Source organism: Bubalus kerabau, chromosome 9 (genome assembly GCF_029407905.1).
Source record: "Bubalus kerabau isolate K-KA32 ecotype Philippines breed swamp buffalo chromosome 9, PCC_UOA_SB_1v2, whole genome shotgun sequence".
NCBI lineage: Eukaryota > Metazoa > Chordata > Mammalia > Artiodactyla > Bovidae > Bubalus > Bubalus kerabau.
The window spans coordinates 57,787,653-57,807,095 of NC_073632.1; the positions used below are offsets into that span (position 1 = coordinate 57,787,653).

The following is a 19,443-nucleotide window of genomic DNA, read 5'->3' on the forward strand; positions in this document are numbered from 1 at the left end:
ATAAAATCGAGATTCAAAGTCATCATATTTCCAGGAAGTGAGAGGCTTTCCTACTCATTGCATGATCAATGGATTTGACTTCAGAATCCCATGTGATGCCATATGTGTATTTTGCTAACATACCCATCCAGCTAAAAGCAAGTAGAGATAAAGGTTGTAGCCTAGTAACTTTCTTAATTCCTCACAGAGACTCAGAGTCCATTGCCACAAGAAACTCAGCAGCTATTATTCAAAACTATATTTTTGGAAGCAACCCCCTTCTGCCACCCATGCCTATTTTTCTACTTCTGTTCCGAGACTGTAATTTCTGGAAACCAACATAATAGAAAATTAGAGGTGAAGAGAACTAGCAATAATACACTACCATGTGAGACTTCCAGCATTTCGCTTGTTAGAGTTATAACAACAGGCTACAGAAGCAGGAAGACCCGGCAATGGCATATACTGAGATGGAAGTATATGCCATTGTTCTGAAAGGGGTGCCATAATACTGAGATGGAGAGTTATGGTGCCCCATTCAGGACAAAATACCCTTAAATCCAAAGAACTACTCAAAGAGAAGCCTTGTAGAGGGTGGCGATTTGAAGAGAAGCTTTAAAACATCAACCTGTCTTTCACTTGAAGATCTGAGAAGGGGGTTTTACCAAAGCCTGAGTGGTCAGGGAAACAGGACAAGTGGAAACCACATACATTGCCTATAGGCAATTAGAGTGATGTCACATCATTTCAGGGTGGGTGAATGGAAAGAAAATAACATGGAATCATGAAGATGTGGAGCCACAGAAAAAAATGAAAAATCAGCCTGAAAGACTGCAGTAAAAGCAAACTTTTTAAAATCATTAATTATGTAACCAGGAGATATTTTTAAAGTATTAATTATCAATAAAGTGTAAGATTTTATGACTTCTCTAAAACGGGAGAAAAAAGTCATGAAGAGATAATATGCAGATAAAAAGACAATATGTTGCAATGAAAAGGGATCTGAATGATGTAAAGAAAGACTGAAAGGACTTTAAAGTGTGAAATGAGAAAGAGGACAACACTAAAAAGAGCAGACAACAGAGATGCTGTCCCTAGTTGATAGATATTCTTAAGGAAGAGCTTAGAGTGTCTGAAAAAAATATAACAATGAAAAATATGATTGAAGAAAGAATCCCTGAACTGAAAAAAATTCTCTAAATGTCAGTTGAAGTGATTCATTTTAGTTCCCGAAAAATTACTGCAAATGGGCCCATACTTAGATACATGTTACTTTACTTCTAAATAAAATATTTCAAATATACAGAAAAGACTGAGCCAGTTGCATAATTTTTACTTTCTATTTTTTTAAGATGTTATGAAATGTTTATTTCTGTCTTTCAAATTTAACTGAAAGTCAATTTATCTTCAAATGACTGCTTTCTTTGAAAATGACATATTCCCATAATAAGTCCATTGCCCGTGGATGGGAATCCATTGTCTTGTCTGTGCAAAGGTGTGTTCATACTCAGCAATGGCAACAGCTATAAAATTACATTAATGGCAATTGAGTTTATGGGGCATCTTGAGTGGGAGAAGCAAAGAAACTATGGAACTGTGAGAAGAGTGATGAACGGAAGAGAGAACTGAGGGTCCAGGGAAACATGATGTCAAAAACAGTCCGCTAGTGACAGATTCATAAGGATTGTTAAGAATAGGGGTGTTTCTGTACTCCCCCAAAATGAGTACATATGTTTGTCAAAAACATAATCAAAAATGTTTATAGTACCATATCCATAATAACTCCAAATTGGAAACTACCCATCTGCCCATCAGCAATAGAATAGATAAATAAAAATGTGTTACATTCACATCAAGGAACACTACAAACATTTAAGTACAAATACGAAAATGATAAGGAGTAAACTATAATTTCAAGCAATGAGAATGAATCTCACAAGTATAGTTGTGAGCAAAAGAAGACAGATGCAAAAGAAAGCTTACTGTAGGATTCCTTTTATGTAAAGGTTAAAATAAGTTAAACTAATGTTGATGTTAAAAGTCAGGGTAGTGATTAGACTTGGAGGGAGGGAGGTTTGACTTATAGGAAACACAGTAAGGGAATTTCAGAATCCTGGTCGTGTGCTGTGTCCTGATCTGACCGCCATTCACAACTGTGATCAGTTTGTGAAAGTTCATTGAGCCTTACACTGATAATTTACACATTTTCTGAATGATTGCTATATAATTTTTAAAAAAAGAAAAATAGTAGGGATTTTTGTCTTTCTTTAACTTTTTTTTTTTTTTGGAATATAGTTGCTTCCATAGGGTGACAAAGAGTCTAACACAGCTGAAGCAACTTAGCACCCACATAGCTGCTTTAAATGTTGTGTTCATTTCTGCTGTACACCAAAGTGAATCCACCACACATATACATATATCCTCTCTTCTTTGAGTAGAGTTCCCTGTGCTATACAGTCAGTTCTCATTAGTTACCTGTTTTACACACACTAGTGTGTGGGCTTCTCTTGTTGCCTCAAGAACTTGACCACCTTGTATGAACCACACTGGAAGTCAGGGCTCTATGTTCACCACATGGAGAGACAGAAGAGACAAGAGTATGGAGCAGACAGAAGAAATGAGCTGCAGGAGGCAAGGCATGGGGATCCAAAATCAACCAAGGGAGGAAATTCTAGAGCCAAAGGACACAGGACACAGCCAAGTTCGGAAAATCCCCAGAGGTGTTCTATGTGGGAAAGAAGGAAGCTCACTTGTATTACAGAAAAAAAAAAAAAAAAAAAAATACCAGCAGGAAGAACTTGGTGAAAAACCCTCTAGTTTCTTATTTAATCATAAAATTTGTTATCATTTTAATTGTTTTTTTAAAATCAAAGACCTTCCTGGATATAATATCTAACTTGTGGTGACAATTTTTTATCCAGTGAGATAACTGATTTTTTTTTTTTAAGAAACATTGAAATTCCCTGCATTTTGAGGTGCTTTCGACTTGTTGCTGGGCTTCCCAGGTGGCGCTAGTGATAAAGAACCTGCCTGTCAAGGCAGGTGACATAAGAGACACAGGTTCCATCTCTAGGCAGGGAAGATACCTTGGAGAAGGGCATGGCAACCCACTCCAGTACTCTTGCCAGGAGAATCCCATGGACAGAGGAGCCTGGTGGGCTACAGTCCATAGGGTCGCAGAGTCGGACAGGACTGAAGAAACTTAGCACACATGCACACAGACTTTTTGCTGTATTTATTGGGCTTTCTTTTCCTGGTATTGACCAACTCTGAATTATTGCCTATAAAAATGCATAGCCCTCCCCAGTAAATTCTAGTTAGTTTTTTGTAGTAAATATGCATAATATAAAATATACCATTTTAACCATTTTTGAATGTACAGTTTAGTACATTGACATTGTTCTGCAACTTTCACCACCATCCATCTCCAGAACTTTTTCATTTTCCTTCACTAGACAGTAACTCCCCATTCCTCCTCCTTGCAACCACAATTCTTCTTGTCTCTGTGAAGTTGGCTATACTAAGTACCTCATGTAAATGGAATCACACAGTATTTGTCCTTTTCTGACTGATTCACTTAGCCTTGTATCTTCAAGGTTCATCCATGTTGAACCATGTATCAGAATTTCTTTCCTTTTTAAGGTTAAATAATATTCTATTGTATGACTATATTATGTTTGTTTATTCATTCACCCTTTGATGGGAACTTGGTGGAAAAACATCCACCTTTCGGCTGTTGTGAATAATGCTGCTATGAACATGGGGGTACAAATATCTATTCAAGTTCCTTCTTTCACTTCTTTCAGGTATAAACTCAGAAGTAGAATTGCTGGATCATGTGGTTATTCTATGTTTATTCTTTGAGGAATAACCATAACATTTTCCACAGTGGCTGAACCATTTTATATATCCACCACAATTCAAAACATTCCTTGACATCCTTAACAACTCTTGTCATTTTATGATTTGTGTTTCATAGCCATTCTAATGGGTGTGAAGTTGTTAGTCTCGTATTTTAAACAACATTAATTTTCAATAAGGCTTCCCTGGTGGCTCAGTAGTAAAGTATGTGCTGGCAATGCAGAAGACACAAGTTCAATCCCTGATTCAAGAAGATCTCCTAGAGAAGAAAATGGAAACCCACTCAAGTATTCTTGCCTGGGAAATCCCACAGAAAGAGGACTCTGATAGTGTTACAGTCCATGGGGTTACAAAACAGTCAGACATGACTGAGAAACTAAACAGCAACAACATAACTTTTAATAATATCTATTCAGTTCAGTTCATTTCAGTTCAGTCAATCAGTTGTGTCCATCTCTTTACGACCCCATGGACTGCAGCACACCAGGCCTCTCTATCCATCACCAACTCCCAGAGTTTACTCAAACTTGTGTCCATTGAGTCGGTGATGCCATCCATCCATCTCATCCTCTGTCATCCCCTTCTCCTCCCACCTCAATCTTTCCCAGAATCAGGGTCTTTTCCAGTGAATCAGTTCTTTGCATCAGGTGGCCAAAGTATTGGAGTTTCAGCTTCAACATCAGTCCTTCCAATGAATATTCAGGACTGATTTCCTTTAGGATGGACTGGTTGGATCTCCTTGCAGTCCAAGGTATTCTTAAGAGTCTTCTCCAACATCACAGTTCAAAAGCATCAATTCTTTGACACTCAGCTTTCTTTATAGTCCAATTTTCACATCCACACATGATGACTAGAAAAACCATAGCTTTGACTAGACAGATCTTTGTTGGCAAAGTAATGTCTCTGTTTTTTAATATGCTATCTAGGTTAGTCATAGCTTTTCTTCCAATGAGCAAGCATCTTTTAATTTCATGTCTGCAGTCACCATCTGCAGTGATTTTGGAGCCCCCAGAAATAAAGTCTGTCACTGTTCCCATTGTTTCCTCATCTATTTGCCATGAAGTGATGGGACCAGATGCCATGATCTTCGTTTTCTGAATGTTGAGCTTTAAGTCAACTTTTTCACTCTCCTCTTTCACTTTCATCAAGAGGCTTTTTCATTCTTCACTTTCTGCCATAAGGGTGGTGTCATCTGCATATCTGAGCTTATTGATATTTCTCCCGGCAATCTTGATTCCAGCTTGTGCTTCATCCAGCCCAGCATATTCAGTAGGTCTGAATATTAACCAGATCTCTCACAAGATGGCTGACAATTTTTTAACTATGAAATTTTATATTTAATTTTAATTGAAGCTACCTTAACAACATGCCACATTTACCTCACCACAGTTACTAGATCAAATCTACCAATGAGTTCACCATGCCCGAACTAGCAGAAAAACACGTTTATGTTTATCAGACATCAAGGTCACTGCAGAATCAGTGCCAGAATTCTCAACTTGTTAATCTCGTTCAATAGCCAAATATATTCAAGGTAAAATAAAGCCAACAAAATTCTAATGTCTCCCTCCTGTGACATGAGAAAACTCCAATGCAAACCTTATGACTATTTTATAATTAAGACATTTCTCCACTTGCTACCATCATTCATTTTTTACTGTTTTCCTGAACTCTTTCCAAAGACAAAGTCTCAAATTTTGCCTTCTTTCCAATGTGAACCCAAATTGTTTTGAACTAGAGGAAGGATACTGTGCCAGAACTGAATTAAGGGATGAGCCTTTAAGGAAACTAAAACATCACTGGAATAAACTTAAAAGATGGTTATCACCTCATTTATTGGAGGTGGCCAAAAAGTTCATTTGGGTTTTTCTGTAAGATATTATGGAAAAGCCCAAACCAACTTTTTGGCCAACCCAGTAGTTAGTTTCTTCATACACATACTTACAAGAAACAGTAAACTGTAAATTGGCTTCTTTCTTGCTGTAAGTATGGTGGCGATGGCACCTTGAGTTTGGGAAGGAAGGCAGTGGCACTAAACTACTTCTGTTGAAACTGGGCAAGCCATTGGCTACGAGCTATGGTGTTAATGCTGAGACTCTCAGTACTCAGCCTGATATTGGCTGAAGTCAATAGCTGCAGTTATTTGAAATTCTGAAGCCAAATCATATATATAATATTAAGATATTTACTGGTAATTTATTATAATTTATCATATAAACTAAGTTTTAGTCTTTACTGCCCTTCCTTAGAAGTTTAAAAAAAACCTCAATAAACTAGAGCTAAAAAAACATAGAAAAATGTTTTACATAATGAAAGCCAGAGAAAATGAGTTTTAGACATCGATGGAATTTGAAAACAAATCCCTAAATCAGGTCATGAAACACATATGTTAGAGTCCATCAGGACAGAGACAGCACACCTAATCTTATAGAATTTGATAGAAGGAATATCTAGAAATTTGTAAGCAGGGACTAAGGAAGCCAAAAAGAGATGGTGCCATTCAGTGAGCCCGCACCACTCCCAGACCTGCAAGGGCAATGGAGAAAGAGTGGTTTCCAGAACCCATTGGAAACAAGAAGTCAATTTGTAGAGAGGGACCTAGAGGAATACATACACCAGTCTTTCCTCCTGGCCTCCCGTCACCCAATTGTCTGCATCTAATTGGAAGCAAGAGGACAAGGGTGTCCACAGATGCAGCCCTAGAGCCTCCTGTAGCAAAGAAAAAGGTGAAGAGTGGTGAGTGGTCAGTCGCTCAGTCATATCTGACTCTTTGAGATCCCATGAACTGCAGCATGCCAGGCTTCCCTGTCCTTCATCATCTCCCCCAGAGTTTGCTCAAACTCATGTCCATTGAGTCAATGATGCCATCCAACCATCTCATCCTCTCTCACCCCCTTCTCCTCCTGCCCTTCATCTTTCCCAGCATCAGGGTCTTTTCCAATGAGTTGGCTCTTCATATCAGGTAGCCAAAGTATTGGAGCTTCAGCTCCAGCACCAGTCCTTCCAATGAATATTCACAGTTGATTTCGTTTAGGATTGACTGGTTTGATATCCTTGCTGTCCAGGGGACTCTCAAGAGTCTTCCCCAGCATCACAGTTCAAAAACGTCAATTTTTCAGCACTCAGCCTTCTTTATGGTCCAGCTCTCACATCCATACATGACTACTGGAAAAACCATAGCTTTGATATGCAGACCTTTGTCACCAAAGTGATGTCTCTGCTTTTCAATACACTGTCATTCCTTTCCTTCTAAAGAGAAAGTGAGTGGATGTGGAGGGGCAAACTCAGAACAGCCAGCAGACTGTGTGTGATTAACAGTATCCAGCTAGGGGTAATACAAATATGGAGAAGAAAGACTATTCTAAATATATATTTTAAAGTATGTATTTAAAAAGTACATTTTATATTCAGTGACTATACTAAATCTTGAATTTTCAACATAAAGATTTATTAACTTTTATTAATTGAAAATCCATTTTTTCTCCCAACAGTAAACCAATATGAAGCCAATAGTAAGATAATTAGTAAGAAGCGGTGCCAGCTATCATTCTGAAACAGAGGAGGGCCCTATAGTCCTTCCCCTCCATGTACCCCATCTGCCTTTTGTCTGTAGAAAAACTGTAGCCCAAAGAATAAATTTAATCAGAGAAGAGAGAAAACGCAGAAGCAAAGGAAAGCAGTCAAAAGGACCAACGATAATCATTTAGTCATTAAGCTAAGTAAAGGACCTGCAGTTTCTCCTCAAAGGCACTCGATAATGTCCTGAGCCACCTCCTTTGAACTGTTTTGAGGATACTGAAACCTTCACCAGGTGGAAGAAGTTAACTACACGATGACCAGAACGTAGCCATGACATAAGGTACCACAATTCTGAGAAAAGGCCTCAAAGAAATGGGAACAAACCACCCCTGGAACTGAAGATTAACTGTATTGAGAACAATCAAGATGAGTGATCAGACCATTGCATGATCAATTTCAGAGCAAACTCTGCTGTTCCTGCATGTAGCCCCATCCTCCCACTTATACACCCCTGAAACTCTCCTTTACCTGAAACTAAAACTCCAGGCAATAGTGAAGGACAGGGAAGACTGGTGTGCTGCAGTCTATGGGATCACAGAGTCGGACATGACTCAGCGACTGAACAAGAACAACAAGACATTATAAATCAACTATACTCCAATAAAAATATTAATATAAATAAATAAAATAAGAGCTCTTTTCCACTGATTGTCAGCTGTGGGGAGCTGGCCTTTGGGCACGTCTGCCCTCTCCCCTGGTTGCATACACAGGTATGCAGGATTAGACAATATACAAAAATTTATCAGAAATAACAATATGTAAAAATGTGTAATATATGTAATGTGCTTGCTTTTTTGGATAATAGAAAATACAGTCTTAAAATTTAAGGAAAGGGAGTGGGTAACCTTGAGAACATAATTTCTATTAGGGTGATGTTTAAATTCAAGATAGTTTCTAAAAAATACATGAACAGGTAAGTTTATCAGTATGGAGCTTTCTACCAGGTGCTTCTCTGAAACTGTGACTCAGTTTCAGTGTCACACTATTCTGTGTGTGAAAAAAGCACTATTCTGTGAATACAAAATTTTATGCTCTTAGCACACATGAAGTGTTTTCAAAGGTACTCAACTCTACTCAAAGGCTTTATATGCTAATTTTCATACACATCTAGCTCTGCTTAAATGATTTTATGTTAAATGCTTTAAATTAAATGTTTCAGATCTCAAAAAGTCATTAGTAAAAATAACTTGTTGACACTGATTGATATTAATAATCTCTACCATAAATAATTAATTTATGTTATTAGAGTTAAAACCACAGATCTGACTTTTAAGGGTTATATTGGTAAAGCTTCCCATACCACCTAGAGAGGACTAGGGGGGGCCTATAATTTCAGCAAAGCCCTACCAGACTGCAGGCAGGCAGTAAGACCAGCAGAGTGGCTGGTGGCCATGGGGACACCCCTGTGATCTCCATAGTTGACATCTGAAGCTTCTTTCTCCTCCTCTGGGTTCTATCCTTCTGCTGGAGTTGTCCTCTGACTTCTGTCCAGTCCCTTAGCTTCCCTATTCCCATGGCATCTCTTTCTTAGTCAGTCCAGTCCCTGACACTACCAGGATGCCTTTCCTAAGTATATGGCATTTTAGAGTAAACTTGCATGTTTCAGATATAAATAGGTTTCACTTAGGCTTCCCTGGTGGCTTAGCACTGAAGAATCCACCTGCAATGCAGGAGACAATGAAGTTCCAGGTTGGATCCCCTGGAGGAGGAGGGCATGGCAACCCACTCCAGTATTCTTGCCTACAGAATCCCGTGGACAGAAAAGCCTGATGGGCTACAGTCCACAGGGTTGCAAAGCATCAGACACGACTGAAGCAACTGAGCATGCACAAGAAACACTGAATAGAATCAACTCAGGTTATCTAGAACAGTGATGCTCTTTTGAGGACACTCTCTTCCCAGTTTGACTTATTTCATCTCAGTAAAAGAGAGCCCCACCCTGCATCCCAGTAGAACCTTCTTTTTCCTTCTTCATTCATCTCCCTGATTCCCTCACCCTGGATCTCTCCTGTTCTTCCTCCTTCCTTGCTTGTCCTATGTTTTCCCAGAGAAATCATTATCCATTGTCCCCTAGACCTGAGTTAGGACATCATCAATGGGAAATTTCCAACCAAAGCATTTCTTTGCCATCATATAAAACAATGTGACCATTTCTTGATTTTTTACACAGGGCTGAATTCCATCTAGGGTTTCTACTCTTTACTCAAGCATGCCTCCTAAGAGAATAATACGTAAAGAGATGAGGAAGACCTTTTGGGGTCCATGAGGATATTCCCAGTTCTTAGTAGGAGAGCCATAGGAGCTCTTTGCTTGACTGGAAAGCAACTGTAGATTTTTAAAATTTCTTCCAAATTTCAGAATCCTCATTAAAAGGGTGAATATTTCACAAATTCTCCTGGTTGAATATTCTTCTGTTGTTAAAATAAGTTCCAGGATATTTGTAATCATCTTTTCAATAATATATTATTAACTTTTCCACCCACATTGAAGTAAGGTGAGAGTCTACTCTTCCTAGAAACTAATTAAAATGTTAAAATGATATTATCATCGTAAGAAGAATCCCAGTGAGAAGCCCTTAGACATCACCATGTCATTTTATAGCACGTAGGTCCAATTTAAATATATCTGTATAACATAAGTCTGAGGCAAGATTGAACTGGAACCAGATATTTATAAACAGATTAAAGTCTCAAAATTCATTCCTAAGCCTTTTTGTTAAAAATGTTTTTATAAGCATCCACTCACCCCACCTGTTGGGCAGAACTGACACACTTCTGCTCTGGTAGCAAATTTCCTCATATCTGTAGAAACTCATAAATTAGAAGTTCATAGGTCTGGGAGATTCCTTACTGAAGAGAAGGCATTGTAACCAAACCATCATCAAACCCTACAATCAAAGAAATACAATCAGCAGCACTCTATGGAATCATCTGACTTTTAAAACATGAATAGTGGCTTAGCATGTACTCCAAAAAAAACCAAGTTTCAGACAAAATGTCCATATGCATCTGGCCTTTTTGGTAGAATGTAAGTATTGATACTACCACCCTGTTTCTGAACTCACTCCCAAATAGAGCCCCAAATAAAGTTAGGACCATAGAGATGGTTGAAAGTGTTTCCAGCCATCTGTTTGTTTCACAGATGTGTGAACTTAGGATCAGAGAAACACAGCCCTGGGCCCAGGTAGCCCAGGAAGTGGGAGATGAGAGTCCCAGCCCACTACAAGGGGCGATACTCTTTCCCACTCATGTAAGAGTCACAAGGAGAGTCAGGGGATTTAAGATCACAGTGCTTTTAACTCGCTTGTTACCAAGTCTTTGTTCAATCTAACTTGTGGTACTGAAGTCTTGTTTGTAGAGGACTTCAGTTATTTCAGAAATCAAAATAAATTGTAGGAATATTTAAAAGGAAGATCCAGACTTAAAGACATTTCTTAAGTTCCATGATCCAAGGAAAGACCTGAGTGTTTGAAATTGTATATTCCCCTTCTTTTTCACAGTGTCACTCCTTTCTCTAAATGACATTTCATCTGACAGTTATAAGCCCCCTTCTCGCCAGTTTCTCCCTTACATGTTACATTCTAAATCCTCTGTGGTAGAACAGACAAGACATTCTGAGCTGAGGGCTTCTCCACCACATCTGCTCCCATTAATCTCTGGTCCCTCTCACATCCATGTGTGAGTGACGACAAAAACAAAGGCAGGCCTGCGGCTGGAAGGGGAGTACAGCTGAGGACTTGGGTTACTTGTCTTTCTTTGATGTCCGTGGTTAACAGAAATGTAACTGTCCTACCTCTTGGATTTGCCTCTGTTCATAACCGGTGTTCCTTTTCTCCGTAATCAACTTTCTTCTGCTGCCTGGTTCTTTACCCTGCTGTCCTCTTTGACGACAACACTTCCCAGAGGAGAATGGCCGAGAACTCCCCTGAGTGGACGTGGGATCAGTGCCTCTACAACAGGATGGAAGGAGGGGGAGCTTAAGAAGCTTTCATGTACACTGGGTGTGTGGGCTAAATGGGCAGCACATTCTGACTTTTTCTAGGCAGACGACAGAGTCCAAGGGGAGCCCATCTATCTAGTGGGTTGAGCAAAGTGACACGGCAGCAGCTGTACTGAGACCCCCCAAGGCTGTAGCTGTGCTCAGGACAAGCTGGTGGCAGCCACATGGCTCATGATGGTCCAGTGATTGGCAGCTTGGGTCCATAGTCCAGCCAGTAGCTGGAATAAAGAGGACATTTCCAGCCCAAGGAAGATAGGAGGCAGGATGAGACTTGGGTCTGGGCCTTGAAAAACCTCCAGGGGCATCTTTTAAATTTCATTCTTTGCAACCAGCCAAACCAGGGTAGAACCTAATGAAAAAGAAAAGACTGAGGGACTGGACAAGCACAGTAGGCCATAATACAGTCTGATTCAAGTTTGAAGGGATCATTCTGCCTCTGTGGAATGCAGCCATCAGGAATCTTTGTAAGAGACCCAAAAAAGACCTGAAGAGAATTGATTCGTTAACTTTACTGAAAAGTTCAGGGGAAGAAAGGGCTTTAGGCAGAGTTTGATGGAGTATGTTACTCCATTTCTCTGAGATTCTGACAGCTCTGCCTTCCAGTGTGGCGGCTTCATCCTAGGCTGACTGGTTAGGATGACTGCCAGTCCACACACCCCCATGTTACCTCCTTCCTACAGGGGGAGATAGCAGGATGGCTCCTACCAACCTTAGGACAAATGCCCTGAGCTTTAAGCTTACTGGACCATCTTGAACCAGTCCCTTGGCCAGATTAGGTGTGGGGGCTGACTGGATGAGTCCTGGGTTGTCCAAACCAATCATTGTCATAACACGTCTTGCATTTTCCTGGTAGGCTTTAAATCATCAGGACTTGCACTGGGGGTGGGGGTAGGGCCAGTCCCACACAAACCACATAGCTGTCACAGTAGAGAGAGGTGACTGGGATTGGTCAAGACAACCACCTTATCCACTACATGGAGGAAGAGAGAAGAGAGCAGAACTAGACAGAATACTTTTGACATCACTGTGGAGTTAAGAGAGGAGAGGGAGTTGGCCTGAGATGTGGCAGGTGGCGCTAGTGGTAAAGAATCCACCTGCTGATACAGGAGACGCAGGAGTGTGACCCCTGGGTCAAGAACAGCCATGATACATGTTGTAGCACTTTCATACCCATTCATTCTGCAACTCTGGGAAATGAACACTGTGGATATTTTTATTCCCTCTCTGCTTAGATGAAGAGACTGATCCAACACTACTTGGTGCCAGAAGGGATACATTTTATCTAACTATGTAAATGTATGCAACTGGATGAGACTTCCAAGTAAACAAAGAAATTGGGTAATTTTAATTTTCTTCACTCTCTAACAACAGCATAAGGGGTGAGGTAGTTACTTTGTGATGATGCTGTAGAGAAGGATGAGCATCTAAGTGGCATCCTAATTATCATAAAATCCCTCTAAAGATCCCCAGGTTTCCCATCTGCAGAGGACACTGGAGGAGGCAGCACTTGGAGGCGGATGGCTCTGAATGCTAATGGAGCTATTGTTCTCTCCCGAGTAGGTCCAGGGATTCGTCTGCCCCGAAGGGAGGTGCCAGGGAGCCACACACTCCTGCTGTCTTTCAAGGTCAGCTCTAAGGTCATGTTATTCTCCTCCAGGCTGGCAGGACTTCTCTTCTCACCCTGCAGGGCCCCACACTGTCATCTGTCAAGAGCTCCCTCTAAATTTCAATGCAGATGAAATGCACCCAGACCATGTGTTACAGCAGTTTGAAAACAGTTATATGCGCGAAAGAAATTTCAGCTCATTTGGGCAAAAGGCATTTCTTCAGTACCTAACATCTTCTGCACAAGATGTTAAAAGACATTTGATTTAAGGCCATGGATATGAAGCATTTAAAACAAAATTTTATATTCCCAAAAGGTAATGCCTCTGTGTATATATACATATGTACACACACATATATATAGCAAAAACCAATGGAAAGTGGAAAACCATATATCAATGTGTTTCCCTTATTTATACCATTAGAAAATAATATCTCCCAAAGCAGGAACCATACCAGCTATGTGCTCTTTATCTTGGCTCGGCACCTAGTGCAATAAAACCAGACAAATGCTATTCACTGATTCAATATAAGTCAGTCTGTTTAAATGAAAGTAGAATTGATTTGGATTGATGCCTATGCCTGCTTTATTCTCTGCCCCCCCCCAAAAAAACCTGCAATTAATTATCTGCCAAGAGTGACCAAAACAAATGATATTGTGTAGGAAGATTGACTAAAATTTAAAAAACCTCTTTATCACCACATTGGGCTATTAATTAGCATAAATCCTAATTAGCATGTGCAACAGGTCATGTTATTCCAAATGTGCACAAGAGTAATGTTTGTTGAAAACATAAAGTAAGAATGATGTACTTTAAGTGTATGAAATATTTCTTTTCAAATCTAGTTCCTGTGCTTCAAAAATTACTTAGTGGGAATTTTACCTAACATTTTTTTGAAAAGAAGTTATCAACAGATTCTGAATGATTACTTCTTCATTAAAATATCTGTTGTTGTTTTTTTCCTTTACTGTATGGAAAGGAGCGCCTCTGTTGTGTATGTTGAATGAAACCTTTCCACATCATGACTGGCATTTATGCCTAAAAGTCCTGTTCTCTAAAACATCCTGGTCAAATAAAAGGGACCTAGGCCACATGTTCTTAATTCACTTTATAACATTTTAAAAACTGAAGAGTAGACAATTCTAGAATGTAGAACATTCTGTTCTACAGACTCTTCAAAAAAGTCAATAATGTAAAAAATGAACTAAAGAGGCCAATGGACTGTTCTAGATTAAAAGATGTAAAAGCAACACAGACACAAGCTGTGCGTGAAGTTTCATTAGATGCAGGAATTTTTAAAAGGCTACACAATAAATTGTTTGGGGGACAGTTGGGAAACTGAGACTACATTTTCCACTAGGGAATTATTATCCATTTTTTGGTGAAAGAAATATGAGTATTTATTATATTGTTCTTTCAACTTTATTGTAGGTTTAAAAACTTCAAAAAAAAAAAAAAAACTTCAAAAAAGAACCTTTCAAAACTTCAAAAAACTTCCCTGGCAGTCCAGTGGTTAAAATTCCCTGCTCCCAGTGCAGGGCACACAGCTTTGATCCCTGGTCAGTGAACTAGGATCCTGCATGCCATGCTGCTGCTGCTAAGTCGCTTCAGTCGTATCCGACTCTGTGCAACCCTATAGATGGCAGCCCACCAGGCTCCCCCGTCCATGGGATTTTCCAGGCAAGAGTACTGGAGTGGGGTGCCATTGCCTTCTCCGCATGCCATGAGGTGCAGCCAAAAATTCAGTTCAGCTCAGTTACTCAGTCATGTCCAACTCTTTGTGACCCCAAGAACTGCAGCACACCAGGCTTCCCTGTCCATCACTGACTCTTGGTGCTTACTCAAACTGATGTCCATCAAGTCGGTGATGCCATTCAACCATCTCATCCTTTGTCATCCCCTTCTCCACCCACCTTCAATCTTTCCAGCATCAGGGTCTTTTCCAAGGAGTCAGTTCTTTGCATCAGGTGGCCAAAGTATTGGAGTTTCAGCTTGAACATCAGTCCTTCCAATGAATATTCAGGACTGATTTCCTTTAGGATGGACTGGTTGGATCTCCTTGCAGTCAAAGGGACTCTCAAGAGTCTTCTCCAACACCACAGTTCAAAAGCATCAATTTTTGATGCTCAGCTTTCTTTATAGTCCAACTGTCACATCCATACATGACTATTGGAAAAACCTTAGTCTTGACTAGACAGACCTTTGTTGGCAAAGCAATGTCTCTGTTTTTTAATATGCTGTCTAGGTTGGTCATAGCTTTTCTTCCAAGGAGCAAGCATCTTTTAATTTCATGGCTGCAGTCACCATCTGCAGTGATTTTGAAGCCCAAAAAAATAGTCTGTCACTGTTTCCATTGTTTCCGCATCTATTTGCTATGAAGTGATGAGACCAGATGCCATGATCCTAGTTTTATGAATGTTGAGTTTTAAGCCAACTTTTTCACTCTCCTCTCATTTTCATCAGAAAACTCTTTAGTTCTTCTTCGCTTTCTGCCATAAGGGCGGTGTCATATGCATATCTGAGGTTATTGATATCTCTCCCGGCACTCTTGATTGCAGCTTGTGCATGATCCAGCCCAGCATTTCACATGATGTACTCTGCATACAAGTTAAATAAACAGGGTAACAATATACATCCTTGACATACTCCTTTCCTGATTTGGAACCAGTTTGTTGTTCCTTGTCCAGTTCTAACTATTGCTTCTTGACCTGCATTCAGATTTCTCAGGATAGGTCAGGTGGTCTGGTATTTCAATCTCTTGAAGCCAAAAATTAAAAAATAAAATAAAATCTTATAAATAAAAATTTGTGGAGATAGGAACCCAAGGAGGAGGGAGGGAGTGTTCCTCAAGAAATTAAAAATAGGACTACCATGTGTGTGTGCTCAGTCTCTCAGTTGTCTCCAATGCTTTGCGACCCTATAGACTACAGCCCACCAGGCTCCTCTGTCCATGGGATTCTCCAGGCAAGAATACTGGAGTGGGTTGCATGCCCTCCTGCAGGGCATCTGCCCAACCCAGTGATCGAACCCACATCTCTTATGTCTCCTGCATTGGCAGGTGGGTTTTAGCAGTAGCACCACCTGCGACACCCCCACAAATGCTGAGGTACCCAATAGACACAGAGTCAATTATAGCAAATATTCTCAATTCCAATGCTTTGTATTTGAAATATGTAAATATTGTCACAAGCACTGTTTCTTGCTCCCATTCAGAGTACAGCTCTTTGACAAATGATTTTTTAAGGAAAAAGAAAAACATGTAAAGTAGCTTCCATCTATTATTCTTTTGAACATTTGCCAAATATCTAAATACTGTGAAACCTAAGTTTTCTCAATATCTGCAGTTACAGTTGACAATATAAATTTATCCAATATATCTAAAATCTATCCAAAAAATAGGAGCTCCAGGAAAATACTCTTTCCACAAGTCAAGATATTTAAAACCTCAACTATAAATTTCAGAAATATATACCTGCACATACTATTTGAGTTCTTCATAGTGTCTTCAATTTCTCTTTGGTTTTGTAGGAATGAATTTCAGTGTCTTCCATGTTACAGGATTTTTAAAATAAACTGTCTCTTTTAGAGTAATTTTAGATTTACCAGAAATCGCAAGGGTAGTCCACAGAGTTTCTGTATACTCTTTACCTTGTTTGCCCTACTGTTAACATCTCACATAACTGTGGTATATTAGTAACTGCATTACTATCTTCATTCAGGCTGCTATAACAAATGACCATTGACTGGGGACTTTAACATCAAACACTATGTCTCATATTTCTGAAAGCTGAAATCAGAGATCAGGGACCAGCATGGTTGCATTCTGGTGAGAACCCTCTTCTGGGTTGCAGAGGGCTGACGTCTTATACCCTCATGTGGTGGAAAGAAAGCTAGCTAGCTATCTGATCTCCTCTAATAAGGGCACTAATCCCATTCATGAGGGCTCCATCCTCCTGACCTAATCACCTCCCAAAGCCCCCACCACAAATACCATCACATTGGGATTAGTATTTCAACATATGAATCAGAGGGGGGAGACATAAGCATTTAATCATAACAATTACTAAATGCTATCATTTATTGAGATTTCATTCATTTTCCCTAATGTCCTTTTTCTGCTCCAGGGTGTTACGAGAATTACATTAGATTACTACATTACATTTAGTTGTCATGTCTCCCAGCCACCTCTAGTCTATGAGTTTCTCAGTCTGTCTTTGTTTTTAATGACCTTGACAGTCTTGAAGTCCTGGTAAGATAGTTTATAAAATATCCCTCAATTTTCATTTGCTTGATGTTTTTCTTATGAGAGCCCTGGGATTATGGGTTCTAGGGAAGAATGTCACAGATGTGAAGTGCCTCTCCCATCACACAGTAGCAGAGGGCACATGACATCAGCATGACACCACTAATTAGGTTAATTCTGACCACTTTCTTAAGGTAGTGTTAGCTAGATTTCTCTACTATAAAGTTATTTTGTTTGTTTGTTTTTACATTTTATTCTTTGGAAGCAAGTCACTAAGTCCAGTCTATACTCAAGGAGGAAAAAATAAAGCTCCAATTCCTAGGGAGGCATCCTGTTATTTACATACAATATTTGGTCCTCTGTAAGGAAGATTGTGTCCCTTTCCCCAATCTGTCTATTCTTTAAAAATATGTGGGTTAACCCGATGGCTCAGCAGTAAAGAATCTGCCTGCCAATACAGGAGACAGAGGAGATGCAAGTTCGATCCCTGATGCAGGAAGATCCCCTAGAAAAGGAAATGGCAAACCACTCCAGTATTCTTTTCTGGGAAATCCCATGGACATTGGAGCTTGGTAGGCTATAGTCCATGAGGTCACAAAGAGTTAGATATGACTGAACATTCACACACAAAAAAATATGTGTGTGGTGGGGGGGATGCAAAATCAACTGTAAACCTATAATCAATCTATTTGTCCATGTAGTAACAAAAACATCAGCTGTGAAAGCATGTATTGAGTTGCAATTATTCAAAAGAATGCCTGCACCCAGCTCCCAGATTTTGGTTTCTAAGTAACATTCTCCAAACTATCAATATATTTATAAATATAGAAAAATATATATATATAGTGTAGACAAGACTTTTAAGGAGCATTACTATGAAAGAAAGAAGATAGGTATTAGCTTGATGTGATCAAAGCAAAGGTTTGAATTGCTGTTTTAAAATAGGAAATGGAAAATAAGCACACATAAATTTCAATTAGAAAGAATAAACAGAGAAGGAGCATTTGATGCTGCCAAGAAGACAAAGGAAAACTGATGGATTCAAGCCTCCATTGAGGCAGAAGGGCATGAGGCCCAGGGTATGTGGAAGAATGAGGCTCAGAGAACAGAAGGGAAGCAATGCCATTAGGACAAGAGGTTCAAATGTCAGCATGGCTGCAAGAAGTCAAAAGAGTCAATTCCTGATCTTTTCTATTTTCTCTGTGAACTAGGAGATGCTTGCAGGAAAGAATTGAAAGAATTGAAAAAGCTACCAGGGCAAATATGCTGCTGCTACTGCTGCTAAGTCACTTCAGTTGTGTCCGAATCTTAGCGACCCCATGGACTGCAGCCTACCAGGCTCCTCTGTCCATGGGATTTTCCAGGCAAGAGTACTGGAGTGGGGTGCCATTGCCTTCTCCAACCAGGGAGAATATGAGTCAGCTAATAATTGAAAAAAGACCACTGGGCAGTGGGAGGGCCCATTTGCTGGGGAAAGCCTGTGTTCGTACGTAGTGAAGACAGTCAGGGTAGGCTGCTCATCCCAGGGAAGTGCTCAGACTCTAATAATGGGGAAAGTAGAGTTTGATTGATCTCAGCATGGGGTTCCTTCAAGTGGGTCCTGTATTGTTCAAGGTAAAGATTAAGCAGCTATGACAAAAAGACCCGAACATACAATGGCTCACATAAAATACGAATTTATTTCTTTTGCAGCTGTCTACTGAAAAAAATGCACAATGTGAGAGTTGTGAGCCAAGTTTTATTGGGGGCAAAATGAGAACTATAGCCCGGAAGGCAGCATTTCAGATAGCTCTGAGAAACTGCACCAAAGAGGTAGGGGAGGAAGGTCAGTAAATATGAGATTGGGGTGAAGGGGGAGTACACGCAATCAAGAACACGTTCTTTCAGAAGATAATTGCTAGTCTCATGAAGGTTGCTGCTAGTCACCAAGAGCAAACATCACATGAAAGATTTTTGTGCTTTTCTAGATAGGAGGAGATGCAAAAATTGGACTCATAAAATCTTCCCCTGAAAATATCTAACAGTCTGAAGGCCTGTTCTGCCAGTTTTTCCCAGAACACAGAATGCCTCACTCCTGATCTCACTCTGAATTCCTTTCAGGATGTGTTCAAGGTCAGCAATGGCAGCAGCTTATGACTTACTTCTTCTAGAGGTAGGTGGCAAATGTCAACCTTT

At 39.9% G+C, this 19,443-nt stretch overlaps 1 long non-coding RNA gene across 5 annotated transcripts in view; it reads right to left on the reverse strand.

Annotated features, from left to right (window-relative positions):
- LOC129619908 (uncharacterized) overlaps positions 1-19,443 on the reverse strand; it is a 108,288-nt gene that overhangs the window by 76,476 nt on the left and 12,369 nt on the right. Inside the window, exons 3-4 of one of the 5 annotated variants that reach the window (XR_008698282.1) lie at positions 11,212-11,368; positions 2,800-10,306 (exon numbers count right to left, since the gene is read on the reverse strand). The exons of 1 other annotated variant lie outside the window; for it this stretch is intronic. This is a non-coding gene — a long non-coding RNA (uncharacterized LOC129619908). Of the gene's footprint in view, positions 1-2,799; positions 10,307-10,331; positions 11,369-13,464; positions 15,623-19,443 lie in introns of those variants that run through there. 3 more of the 5 variants (XR_008698284.1, XR_008698281.1, XR_008698283.1) reach the window with 3 other exon arrangements.